The sequence below is a fragment of the Lygodium microphyllum genome, chromosome 30, assembly GCF_053477565.2.
Source record: "Lygodium microphyllum isolate KBCC chromosome 30, Lygodium_microphyllum_v1.1.10, whole genome shotgun sequence".
NCBI lineage: Eukaryota > Viridiplantae > Streptophyta > Polypodiopsida > Schizaeales > Lygodiaceae > Lygodium > Lygodium microphyllum.
In genome coordinates this window covers 101,337,166-101,351,033 of record NC_141164.1, presented here as the reverse complement: position 1 = coordinate 101,351,033, position 13,868 = coordinate 101,337,166, and positions in this window count along the sequence as shown.

Here is a 13,868-nt window from a genome sequence, read left to right as displayed (position 1 = left end):
GGATATACCATATGTATCTCTTTTGCTCAAGAGAATATCACACAAATACACTTTTTTTTGCTTTGGGATTTAATTTGCTATGCAACTCATTAGGAATACACACATAAGCAATGCATTCAAATACTTTTAGATGGGATAATTTGGCTTTTTACCTGTAAAATTCTCCTTAAGTATTATACCATGTACAATGGCCATGGGTGTCCTATCCATGATAATAACTATTTCAACCCAATAGTAATGGGGCAAGTCTCTTTTAGACAGGAATACTTGAGCCACCTCTATAATATGCTCATTTTTTCATTAAACAACTCCATTTTGTTACAGAGTGTATCTATATGTGAATTACCTTCAAAGGCCATTTTTCTTAAAAAATTTGTAGAGCTCATTGGAGAACTATTCTCTCCCTCCATCCGACCTTAGCTATTTAGAGAACTCATCGAAGAAGTATTTTTTGCCCTCCATCCGACCTCATTGGAGTATATCTACATGTATATTGCCTTTGAGTACCACTTTTTTACAAAAAATTAGACAATTCATTTGATAAGTACTCTTCCCCTCCATCCGACCTTATATATTTTATTTACATTGTCTCCTTCTCAACTAAAGCTTTAAAGCAGTTTAAGCGAGTGAACACCTCACTTTTCTCATGCATAAGATAAGCCTATACTTTTCGAGTATCATCCATAAATGACACATAATACTTGCAACCACTCATAGGTGTAGTCTTCATAGGTCTCCACAGATCAAAATATATCAATTTAAGTGGTTGTTTGCATACATTCTTTTCATGTGGAAATGCATATATTGTCTACTTTCCAAATTGACATGTTACATATACTTTGTACATCCCATTAACTTTGAACTATGATAAGCCATCCACAATCTATTTTGACTGCATTTTTTCAAATGCTGCACATTTATATGACCAAATTACTCAATCAAAGTTTAATGTTAGCCATAACACTTGAACCTTATGCAAACATAGTTGCATCTATTTCAAGTAGACCTACTTCAAGAGTAAATAAGTTTCCAATATACTTATCTTTTGCAATCAACCTACAATCATTTCTAGGGTCCTCTATATAACAACATCATATGTGGATCAAACTTACAATCCTTGTTTCACCATTTGATTACAATCATTTGATTACAATCCTTCCATCATTTCTAGGTCCTCTACATAACAAAATCATATGTGAACCAAACATACAATCCTTGTTCCACTAGTAGAAACCATGTTTTTTATTATATTCAATATGCAACACATTAGCCAAGTATTTTATTTTCTCATCATGCATAGAAAAAAGAACATTTCCAATTTGAGTAATGGGGTGGGCTATATCATCCCCTATCTCCACATAGCCTAGGGATTGTGGATTTTTTTCTCTAAACTGCTCTCCATGAGAAGTCATGTGGTTAGAGGAAAGCACCCACTTTTATCATTTTGTTTCTGGTAGTAGAAGCAAAATTACCTTACTGCTTTTTCCCATTTCTAATTTCAGCCTTCTTTTTCAAATAGGTCTTAGAAATGTGGCCTTTGTCACCACAATGCCACCATTCCCTACTATCATTAGGATTTTGTTATTCGTTAAAACCTACAACTTGCTCTCTTTGGCTCCCCCTTTCTCGGGACTATCCTCTCCTATTTTGTTGTGCATGGTAACTTTGATCACAACAATCACCTTAGACCTTTTCACAAACTCCAACTTTGCTAGTAGAGTAAAATACTTACTCGTACTTGCTCTTGCTTTAAGAAGAGAAGGAATTGAATTCAAGGTGCTTCTTCTCAAGTATTAGCATATCAAATCTACAAAGTTAGAGATATCATCCTTAGTACTCATAGATGACCTGAAGCTTTTGTATTCATCTGCTTTTGTATTCATCTCCAAGTCCATCTACATTTGCACGCACAACATTGCTATCATTAATTGCTACATTGATAGATCCAAGGGCTTCCATAATACTGTTGGTCTTTAATGCATGATGGACATATTTCCTCTTTTAACTCAATTTATATTTGACTTGAGTTGCAACTTTTTAGACTTTGGATTTACCTCAAATAATCTTGTCAAAATTTTCATGTAGTTGTGAGAACTTTGATTTCCTACAAATAGCCCATCATGCTATCCATCATGCTATCTATTAAACTCATAAAAAAACAAATATATTACTTTACTATGCATTTTCTCTTAATCCTTCTTATAAAGCCTTTTATCTATTTTGCAATGCCATTTCATAGAGGAACTTTGAGTGCCACTACCATGTCTCCTCTAATGTAATTTCGAATGCCTTTATCCTTTAAAAATTTATCATCCTAGACTTCCATGTAGAATAATTGTTCGTATCAAGCTTCTTATTGACAATATGGTTGAAATTGATAAATATTATGATAAGACAAGCAACCTTTTGAAACATGAGATCTACAACCAAACCAATACTAGATACACGTCAACCAAAGCATGCAACCTTTTTCACAAATTGCATAATAATAACAACAATTCGCCATTTACATGCAGATACTCTTTGTATCTGCAAACCATCAAGCATCTGAAAACTTGCAAATTTAGAAATTTTAATCTCTATATCTATAAATAGCTAACAAAGTCAAAACTACAATATATCTGAAAAATATTGTTAACCAATATGCAAGCTAGAACAGACACCAAAATAACCTCATATGGCAAAAATCATGGTGGACAAGTCCTAATGGGCTTACATGTAGTATACACTCTACTCTTTGTGCTCATCAAGTTTCATTACAATCAAAGATTGCAACCCTGTGAGTATCACAAGTCTCCTGCATTTATACTCCAAGGCAAATCGGACAAGGTGGAAGAGTTTCTTACCCATTGCTTACTTGCATACTTATGCACTTGGTTACCTTCATCTCAACCTTTGATCGAGCTTCAAGCAATTGTGGGACTGTTGTGATACCATGCAAACAGACAAGAAGGGAGAGAAATGAAGAGACCAAGAGCACATACACGTACATTGGAGACTTGAGCACACAAAGAAGTAGGGCTAAAATCTTCCTCTTCTTCTTCTTTCTTATTATTTTCACACAAAAGACATAGCCTAGAACATGATAAATGACATATTTCAAAGTATTTAAACATATGTACATATGATCACTAAGTGCAACTTGCTAATGATAGATGAGATATCACAATGAATGTGCCATAACCAAGGACTATATGGGTGTAGTCTAACTATAGAATCACTGACATATACTCTATGCCAGGTCACCTAAAACACTCATTAGTAAAGTCCTACCACATCATTGAGGCATGTAGGTGATATTAGCTCATGTGGAGCTCGATATCTCAACATAAACATACCATGATTCCACACATTGACTTATGTAAGATAATTAAAGGTGCTTTAGATACACTTGCACATTTGTATGAAGGAAGAAATGGATTTTGTGTTGCTACTTACGTAAGCATTAGAGAGCACATCAATGAAGATGACTCAATGGATAAGTTTTTTACAAAAATGAAATATCTTAAGGGGCAATTAGTTGCTATAAATGAGATTTTGATAGACAATTCACTTGTGTAGACTATTCTCAATGATCTTCTTGATACTTATTATCAAAGTTTGTATTTATCCTTTGTATGATGATAATAAAAATTTCAAATGCCTTTTCATTTGAGGAATTAGTTTTTGTTTTGCTGCAACAAGCACAATCTTGACAAAATAAGTCCATTATGCATGTTACAAATCAATTCTTTGAGGCTAATCAAAATGGTAAAGAAAAAGCTACATTTTCTAATAGTAAGCACTTTTGCAAATTCTATTTAGACAAAGAAGGTTGAAAGACATGATAATGAATCTCAAAGTGAAAGTTTTGTAAGTATTGTGAGACAAGAGATCATGTCATTGAGGATGATCTTAAATTGGCTATAAATGAGGCTAAGAGAAAACAGACTAGTATAGTTGTTGTAGATATCTCTCATTCTAATTCAGAATCTACAAATGTTGTGCAAAATATAGAATGGGCATTTAGTAGGCAATGCAGTTATTATAACCCTTTGCTACACAAGTATTACATGTCTATTGTGAATTCAAATGTGAGGTACTTTGATAGTAATACCACTAACCCTCACACTACAAATTGTTCACTTCCCTTGAGTTTGCTTCTAAGGTTAGAACTTAGTACTATTACATGTACCAATAAATCTTCTTACCAACTTAAAGGAGTTGGTCATATTGTGTTGACTAGTGCTAATAGTAGTACTTTTACATTTGAATATACCCATGCATATGCTAGAGGAAAAATAAAACTTATTATCAAATTTTGACTTACCAAGATTTGCTTGATTGTCCAATTTGTGGAGGACATATGTACTTTAGATCAAGGTAGTTTGCTAGAGTTCTCAATGAAGCTAGCAAATGTTTCCTTTAGATCCATGGGTTGGAATATATAGATATTTCCAAAAATTTTGGCATGCACATTGGAAATCTTGCAAAAGTTATATATCCCATGCTCCTTGGGGTTGAAGTTGTGGTTGCGCCTCCTTGGGTAGAGACACTGGAGTATGTTAGGCTTCTCTTGTGGGAGCTCAGAGGGAAGCAATGGCAGATGCGAGGTAAAAGTTATGGAGTGCAAGGAGGGTTGATAGAGAGTGAAGCAATATTGGGATGTAAGATAGAAGCTATGGAGGGTAAGGGGGTTGAGAGAGAGAGAGAGAGAGAGAATACAAGAGAGTTGTGTGGGCATAAATTGAATACTACATTTATTCTTTGTTATCTACACATATATATAATTATATATTGTATAATTAATAAGGGGTGCCTACTTGGTTATAGACAATTGGCCTTTATCCCAACAACCTCCCACTTAAAGGCCTTACAAGAGTATAAGAAGAAAGTGAAGATATTATCTAATGCCCATCAGCATTTTGTAGTATGCAAAGTACTCAAAAGGTAAACTCTTTGTGAGAAAATTGTAAGGTTACCATCCATATGGAACTTAACAAGCTCAATATACTTGTCCTCAAGCATCTCCTTGATAAAGTGATACTTTACCTCAATGTGCTTTGTCTTTGCATGAAAGGCATGGTCTTGTGCCAATTAAATAGTACTTTGACCATCATAATGCAACATATGCACCTCTCTTGCAATGCACACATTTCCTACTATGAGATGCTTAGCCTTAGTAGTAGATAAAGCCATGCATATCTGCAATCAAGAGACCCAAGATATTATACCACCTCTGAAAGTAAAGATAAAACTTAAGTAGACCTCCTAGAGTCTAAGCTCCTTGCAAAATCAATAGCTACATAACAAAGAACAAATGCATTTTTCCTCTTAGAGCACATATAGCTAGTGCCAATCAAGCACCTTGCGATACTCTATATTGCCTCCCAATGCTTTTTACTAGGGTTTTCCATATACTTGCTAACAATTTCCACTACATAGACAATGTCTAAACATGTAGCAACCATGGCATACATCAAGCTACCAATGCATAAGGAACCTTGGCCAATTTAGCCTTCTACTCATTTAACTTGGGGCTATCCTCCTGGCTAAGTTTCAAATATGGAGGCAATGGAACACTAATGGCCTTTCCCCTCTTGATATTGAAATGCTTCAATGCCTTCTCAATGTATTTCTTTTGAGATAAATAGAGTATCTTTTTGTCTCGATCTCACACATAATGCCCATATCAGAATGTGACCAACATTCCCCAAGTTCTTCATATCAAAGATTTCATTCAATCTTTCTTTAGAGCATCCACATCCATGATTGACTTCCTAGCAATCAGTTTATTATTTACATCCATGATTAAATTCTGAGCAATCAATATGTTATCTATATAAAGAATCAAAAGTATAAGGCTACCATTTGATGAAGCAATTGCAATATTACTCTCAATAGTGTGGATAAATGTAACAAAGGTTATGAATTGGTGGTAGCAACACTAAGGAATGTACTTGATAGAAAACGCAATGCAGTTGAAGCCACCTTATATGTGCAAGAAGGTAAACTTGAGGAGAAAGCCCAAGACTCTACACCGAGCTCCGTAGTGACTACACTTTACATCAAAGATTCTTCTTCAAAAATTGTTTGCAAGATATACATGAGAAATGGACACAAAGAGCAAGACTATTGGAACAAGGGAAAACCAAGGTACAAAAATTGCAACAAGTTGGACATACTGATAAAAAATCTTGGAGCCAAAAAGAAAAATTTGCAAAAGAAATAGATACTCAAGACAAAATAAAGGCATACATGTCATATTATGATGGAGTCTATACAAAATTTGAGTGGGCTACCAAAACATCTCATGAGCTAGGTTACTTGATGAGCATCACGAGACTCCCTAGTAGACATCACATGAGATTGTTCTTGCATATTGTGATCATGTGATATGAAATGTACAACTTCCATTTGTTGAAATTTTTCTGGAGTAAGTTCTCTTATCTTAACTTGTGGATTGATATCCTACAAAACTTCACTAATATCAAATCTTATAGCATCAACTTTAGATAATTGATTTTCAGCTTTGTTTTGAGGCTTTAAACCCTGAGAGATTCTCCCTATAATGACAATTCATTGATCATACATAACTTTGACCAAAGCATTCTTCATCATGGTAGCACTAATTTGCTCGAGATAGCTACTTTTCTGCATCATATCACCACTTTCATGTATCAGATTAATTGTCACTTGCAGTGGTAAACCTGTTGCCTGCAATGGTAAACGTACTACTTGCAAATGGTGAAGCTATTGCTTGTAGCGGTAACCTTATTTTCTACTACAATAACCTTATTTCTTATTGCAGTGACCCTGCTTCCTGCTATTGTGTTACAGTCTCCCACAATAAGGTTGCAATTTCCTATAATATGAATTATATCTATTTTTCCGTTCAAGACAAATAAATACTACTTCCAACACTAAAATATCACCAACAGAAGTGCAATGAGATATTGTCTAAGTTTGAAAACTATTTATCTCATAAAACTAACAAATGACCATAATGTCCATAGAATTCTACACTATTGCTGCTTGAGGCACTACAGTAGTGACTTGCATAAAATTAATTTCAACTCCTTATTAAACCTATGAATCCTTTTGTGGCTTATCATAATCAACTTGAATTAGTATTCGGAGCCTAAATCCATTAATTGCAAGTTTAATAATGTCTCCTTGCATTATAGCTAGAATGAAAGAATCTGCCAACTACTCATAGGTAATGAGCCAAGCATCTTGCTGTAAGTTCGAGTTGCCTGCTAGGGCCTTGTAGAGCCCTTCACTTCGTATTCCATTAAGGAATACTATGGATACTGTTCTTTCATTTGGTCGCTCGCCAGTCGGTGAAGAGACTTCTCACGTGGGTCATGTAATCCCGGATATCTTCCTTATCCCTCTGCTTGACATTCATCAGTCGCACTAGTAGGTCATTGGAGTACCCTAGCTCGGAGAATCTCTTAATGAAGAGATTTTTAAGGCAATTGAAATTAGCTCACTCAGCAACATCTAGACTTGTGTATTGCCTAAGCATAGACCGAATGCTTGCAAGCATTGAGTAAGGTCAGTGAGGCTATTAACCTTGCTCAAACTACCCCACGAAGCTATATGGGTCGTCATTTTGCTGATATTTATCTAGCAACTTTGCGATTACAAGGATTTTAGATTGGCTCTTGGAGCCCTAAGTAAACCGGCTATTGTTCATGTCTTTGAGTACCTTCATACAAAAAGAGGGTAACAATGTAGCCCTCATTAAATTTAGTTGGGCCATGGCACAACTATCGATTCCTAGGTTGATCTAAAAAAAAGAGTGGAGCTGGCTTAGGAGGATCAAAAGAAGAGAAAACCTCGAAGGACCACCAGATTCCAAAAATTGACTTATTAGAAATAACCCTTCACAACCATTCCTCAAAAGTGACATTCATTTTTCCCTCTTGGATCTCCACTATCATCATTAGGGCCAAAAATGCTTCAAAAAAGGCACTTGTAAGAAAATGATTAAGTTGCTAATTAGTTGAGATTTTGGAAGAATGAAACTGCCTAATTTGGTTGCTCATATGTGATTAACGAGAGAATATTTAATTCATTGAAGAGGTCAGCCATTAATTGCCCCTCATCTTTAATTTATGTCAGGGTCACCTTTTTGGCTGTTTTTGTCTTGAAACTTGGGAGAATTTGTATTTTTGAGATATGTCCACCTAAATCATGTTTCTCTACTCCTAGTCTTCTTTTCACACACTCTTTCGCCATTCTCTTCTTTGTATTCACTTTCTTATCACAATGAGATTCATTTGTCGTTGATATGCTAAAATGTTTAGCAATACCTCTACAAGTAATACTTATGCGAGCACATGCAAGTACAAACTTACCATCCAACTAGATCCAATTTATTAATCTTGGAGAAGTATACATCATTGAGTACTAACAAATGAGATGGAGGGTAACATATTGTGAACTCAAGGAAAGAAACATATAGATTTGTGGGTGGATGGAAATATTTATCTCAAGGATCCTTCAACAGGTAAACCTCCTAATTTTTAAAATATTCATGACTACATGAGATATGTTGGGAAAGGTTATAATGGAATGCTTGGCTATTGTACAAGGTTATACTATGCATCTTACACATATATGTCTCAAATGAATGAAATGAAAAAAAAAATATTAATTACATATACAAGCATTTCTAAGCTTACAAATAAGATTGACGTTCTATAAAGTGTTAATAAGTCATTACAAGACAAGCTAGCATGCTTAAAAATAACTCTAATAGGATTCAAAGAGAGAAAGAGACCATTAAAAAATATAACTAGCTTGTGTGAGAAAGTAAAGAAAAGAAGATTGAATCTTGCAAAGAAACATGTCTCTAGCATATCATGCATTAATATTCGAGAGGGTGAGGAGAGAATCAATCTTTTAAAAGAGACCATGGATAAGAATGATAATTTGAGGATTCTTCAGTCACCTCAGAATGTGGATTTGAGAGGCCCAACTCTCAAAGAATTGGTAAATGACTTAAAGGACACAGTAAAATCAAGCGAAATTGTAGAGACATGTGATATTGTGGATATTAGTTGAAAAGGTTATCGTGCTATCTCTAGTTTATGGTTTAAAAATCTTAAATGTAATAAAATAACTACATTTGGGTCGCCTTGAGTCCTTGCAATATCGGTTGCAAGGATTGCCATGAATTGTAAGATTCCACATGTTTTTGGGGAATATATTATTATTGAAGCATCTATGCTATACTAAAAGAAAAAAATAAAATATAGTTTTGAATACAATGTGTTTAACAATATATGGGTTGATTTAAGAAGAGTGCAGATTGCAATGGTTTACATGTATAGACTTACGTTAGAGGAATGTCATGGTGTTTTGAAGATTTCCTTGAAGTTAGATGAAGCACAGATTCAAAAATGATAAAAGATGGAAAAAGTCACCATTTTCATTAAGAACAAGGTATTGGACTATAGCAACGGTAGGGGTCAAGCACCAGTGCATAAGTTCCAGTTTGAGATGGAGATTTGGTGGGTTGGTGCAGCTCAGGTACCAATTGAGAATCATCAAACATTGAAATGGTTGTTCGCTCATACAGGTATTCCAAACATTATTAAGTCTCAAAGTGAAGGAGAAATGTTGGTGGTTGATCGGGTTGGTAATTTTAATATGGAATGACATATAAGTGCTGTCGTGCCACTATGCGGACACGGTGTGAAAAACTCTGGAGTGCATCATCATTCGATTTTCTTATTAATGTAGAGAGTCAATATGATCTGAGTCATTAGTGCTAGTGTCTGTGGCATGGATTGTCCAAAAATACTAGATTTTTGGATAATTTTAGTCTATTTTTGATATTATTTATTGTAAAAATCCAAAAAAGTTAGAAAAGCTTCTAGATTAGGATGACATGTAAAAAGTCAAGTTGTTTTTTCAACCAATTATTGGATTTTTCATAAAAAAGAAAGAGGGACGAAATTGCGCATGTCGTGATCATTGTTGACAGGCTGAAAACTGTACTTTGAACTAGAAGAAGAAGAAGGAGTGAACTAAGAGATTCTGGAGCAGGTGTCCTAAAGTTTTACCCCCCTTCCAAAGCCAATGAAGCCATCAGATTTCGGTTCCGAGCAGCAGAGAAGGAGCGGTTATTTTGATGCACGTTTTTGGTTTATGAAGGAGCTCCAAGAGATCTAATGCCTGGAGATTGCTTTTGACTAGTGCTAGACAAAGGATTTGAGGTTCTGTCAATACATATTGATTCAATTCATTATGCTTTGTCTTTGTCATGTTTACCTCTTGTCTATTCTTTTTCTTCTCTACCATCTCCTATCTCTACTTCCATCTATCTCTTATCCCCGGTGGATATGACCTTTCGACAAAAACCCCTCCGACATTAGTGAGCCTAATGTGAAAGAACGTTAGAAGAAGGAAAGACAAGATGGGAGAACCTTCAAACACAATCTCCAGTGATGTTTTGCAACAGTTGGTGCAAAAATATGAATATGCTTATGCAGGTACAACAACAACAACAAATGATTCAGGCTTCTGCTCAAATAGAAAGTGTTGTGATGAATGCTCTGCAAGTAGTTGAGTGTGAGATGAAGTTATTCAATGGTAGGAATGTATCTGCATATGTACATACCTATGCTCAAAAGATGGAAGTTTTTGGAGTGGCTCAACTTGCATGGAGCCGGTATTTTGTTAGGAGCATTGTACATGAACTAAAAGCGCGAATTATTGAATTGCACATGCAGGATACTGATTGGGTAGCTTTCAAGAAGACACTCAAGGAAGAAATTTACATTGAAGATACCTGTCTGATTATGCACAATACTTTTCAAGAGTGGGTTTTACAACCCAATAAGGGTCTTGTGACTACAAAATTAATAAGAAATTTTGAAAGTCGATTTGAGCAATTGGATCTTGCAGAATAGTAAGCTCTCGTAAGTCAGAAAATTGAATTATTTCTACAAGCAACAGATCTTGAGCCTCAAGAGAAGCTTGATGATTTGCTAGAGAATCAGACTACAGAGACATGTTTGAAAACAGAGTGGAGACATGTCAAGAAAGCTATTATTGCACTTGTGAAAAAGCATAGAAGAAAAGAAAGATTGCATGTCTCTATCTTGCCCACTGTTACATGCAAAACAGTTGAAGTATCCAGTAAACCACCCGCTTCTGTGGCTAACCCTATGGCTGTACCTGTTATTGTCCCCTCTGTTAGGAAAGATGTCTTAGATGAATTGGTCAAAGGGATGCGGGATCTTCAATTGAAGGTTGCAAAATTGGATGAAAAAGGACAAGAGGAAAGGGGACGGGCAACAGCCCCTAAGCTAGGAAAAAGATGTATATGGTGTGATAGTTTGTAGCATGAGAGAAAGGATTATGCTACCTATCAGGAGACCTTGGCACAACAGCTCATCTTTTCGAAATATGGCAAGATCCATGTACAAGAAACATGATTTCCTCTTGCTTTGAATTTTGGAAAGGGAGGTATGCAGAAGTTGTTGGAAGACTTGGCTCTCCAAAATGCTTATGCGGAGGTACATGCTTCTACTTTTGGTCTACAGTTGGATAGAATGCATGGCCAGGTCCAAAGGTGAAATGTGGACACATGCTTTATATTTAGCTGAAAAGAGAAAGGTTACTGATTGTGAAATGTCTCAAGTAGGGCAAGATATTCGTGACATAACTGGTTGGGAATCACTAATAGATGCATATTCAGTGTATGCATATTTAGTAAAGGTACAAAACACGGATGTACTTGTGGAAGAGAAATGAAAACGAGATGAAGATAATGGAGGGACATCTAAAAGAGTGACAAGAAGAAGTGTGGATCAGCCTAAAGTTACAAATCAACCACCTCCCAAGCATGTTATGGAAGAGGTTAGTTAGGAGCAAAAATAGGATAGCAAACAAGAGGGCAAAAAGAAGGGCAAGCAGCTAGGATATAAGTTGCAGTCTGACATTGAGACAACCACAGATCTTAAGAAGGTTCTTGAAGAATGGATCCTAAACAGTCGAGTGGAATTCACCTTGGGAGAGGTGCTTGGCATTGCCAAGCAAGAATTTCATGATGAGAACATTCACATAATTAAGAGGAGGCGTGAGTTTCTTGGTGATACCACTAGTGCATTGGTGCAATTTGAAGAGGAAACTAGATTGTTGGGTATTTGGGCTGAATATAAGCATGAAGTAAGTACTAGGTTATCTATGCAAGATGCTACTAATTAGTGGACAGCATGTGGAAAAGAGAAGAAAGTGGCTGAAAATGCATTGCCTTGTAGCAATATGCATGGTGGAGTAAGGCAGATGCAACAATATGGGGAAGAGACTCTAGGAATTATTCCTCGAAGTCATTACACAAGAAATCATTGGGCCAGAGCTACCATTGAAACGGTAGTAAAAATAGGAGAATGAGAAACTCCTTGTGTTGCTTTACTTGACCATGGGCCTGAGATAAATGTCATTGAGCGTGGATTGTATGAAAATGGTGCATGGCTTGTGGACACTGATCATGGTTGGCATATGAGGGCTGCAAATAATTCTTTGAGGGAGCTCTATGCTACATGTTCTAATGTAAAAGTGATGATTGGGTGATGTACAAGAAGAGCAACACTTCTTTGTGCAAGATAATTCCTCATATGCAATGATTTTGGGATAGCCCTATATTATAGGAGTGCATATGGAAACAAAGGTGCTTGATGATGGTTCTGCTTATGCAAGAGTCAGAAGCAAGGATGGGAAGAAATCAATCCAATTTCTTACTGTTTGTGTTAATCATCCTAGAAATCGGGATATGCTTCGAGAGTCTCCTTTGGCTCCAAATGCAAGGGAATTCAAAGACCTAGATTTTCATTAAGCACTGATGTAATGCGGGGCTACAGTAGTGTTTTTTAGAGGATGTACTCACTTCTTGATGGAATGAAGCATGTATTTACTATTGGTTATTCTTAGTTTATAGAAAACAGCTCATGTTGGTTTAAGCCTATGGAAGCTATGTGCAAAGGCTGGACACATATCTATGAAATGGGCTACTAAGGAACTGAGAGCATTGGGACTATTAGCTAAAAATGAAGGCATTTCAAGCATCTTTTATGGTTTCAATATTAATGACACTATGGTTGAAATTTCAGCAACTATACATGTAGAAAATGAGGTTGAAAACAGAGTATTGTCAGTATGTTCTTTGGAGATGTATGATGTTATAGCATTGTTTGCTTAGCGCATGAAGGATTACAATGGGCTAAAGCACTTGTGGAGACAAAGTATAAGACAATTGACAAAAAGGTGAAACCAATTGCTTTGCCACTTCCACTAGAAAGTGAGGGTCTGTATGAAAAAGTGTCAAGGTAGCCAAGCTTACGGGATCCTAAAGATATAAGTCATCAGTTTACATCTGAAACATTATAGGAATTGAAAGTTGGTGTAGAAGGGTTTCTTTTGCCTGCTGAAAGAGACTGTTTTATGCAAATGTTTGCTAGGCATGGAAAGGCATTTACATTTCAGCCAACTGAAATAGGTTGTGTGGATCGAAATGTTGTCTCTCCTATGGTAATATTTATTGTGCCACATGTACCATGGAACTTGAGAGCTATTCCAGTGCCTAAAGCTTACTTGCCAAAGCTAATGGATTTGTTAAATTAAAAGATTCTCATGAAGATCTTGGAGCCCTCTTCAGCCCTATACTCAAATCGTTGGTTACTGTGCCCAAAAAGAATGGGGCTCTGAGATTTATTCAAGACATGTAACCAGTCAATAAAGTAACCATAAGAAATGTGGATGCAGGCCCTGTGGTTGATGAATTTGTAGAGGCTTTTGCAGGCAGAGCAATCTATTCTTTGGGTGATCTTTACTGGGGGTACGATTAGTTTCAGCTTGCAATTGAAAGCAGG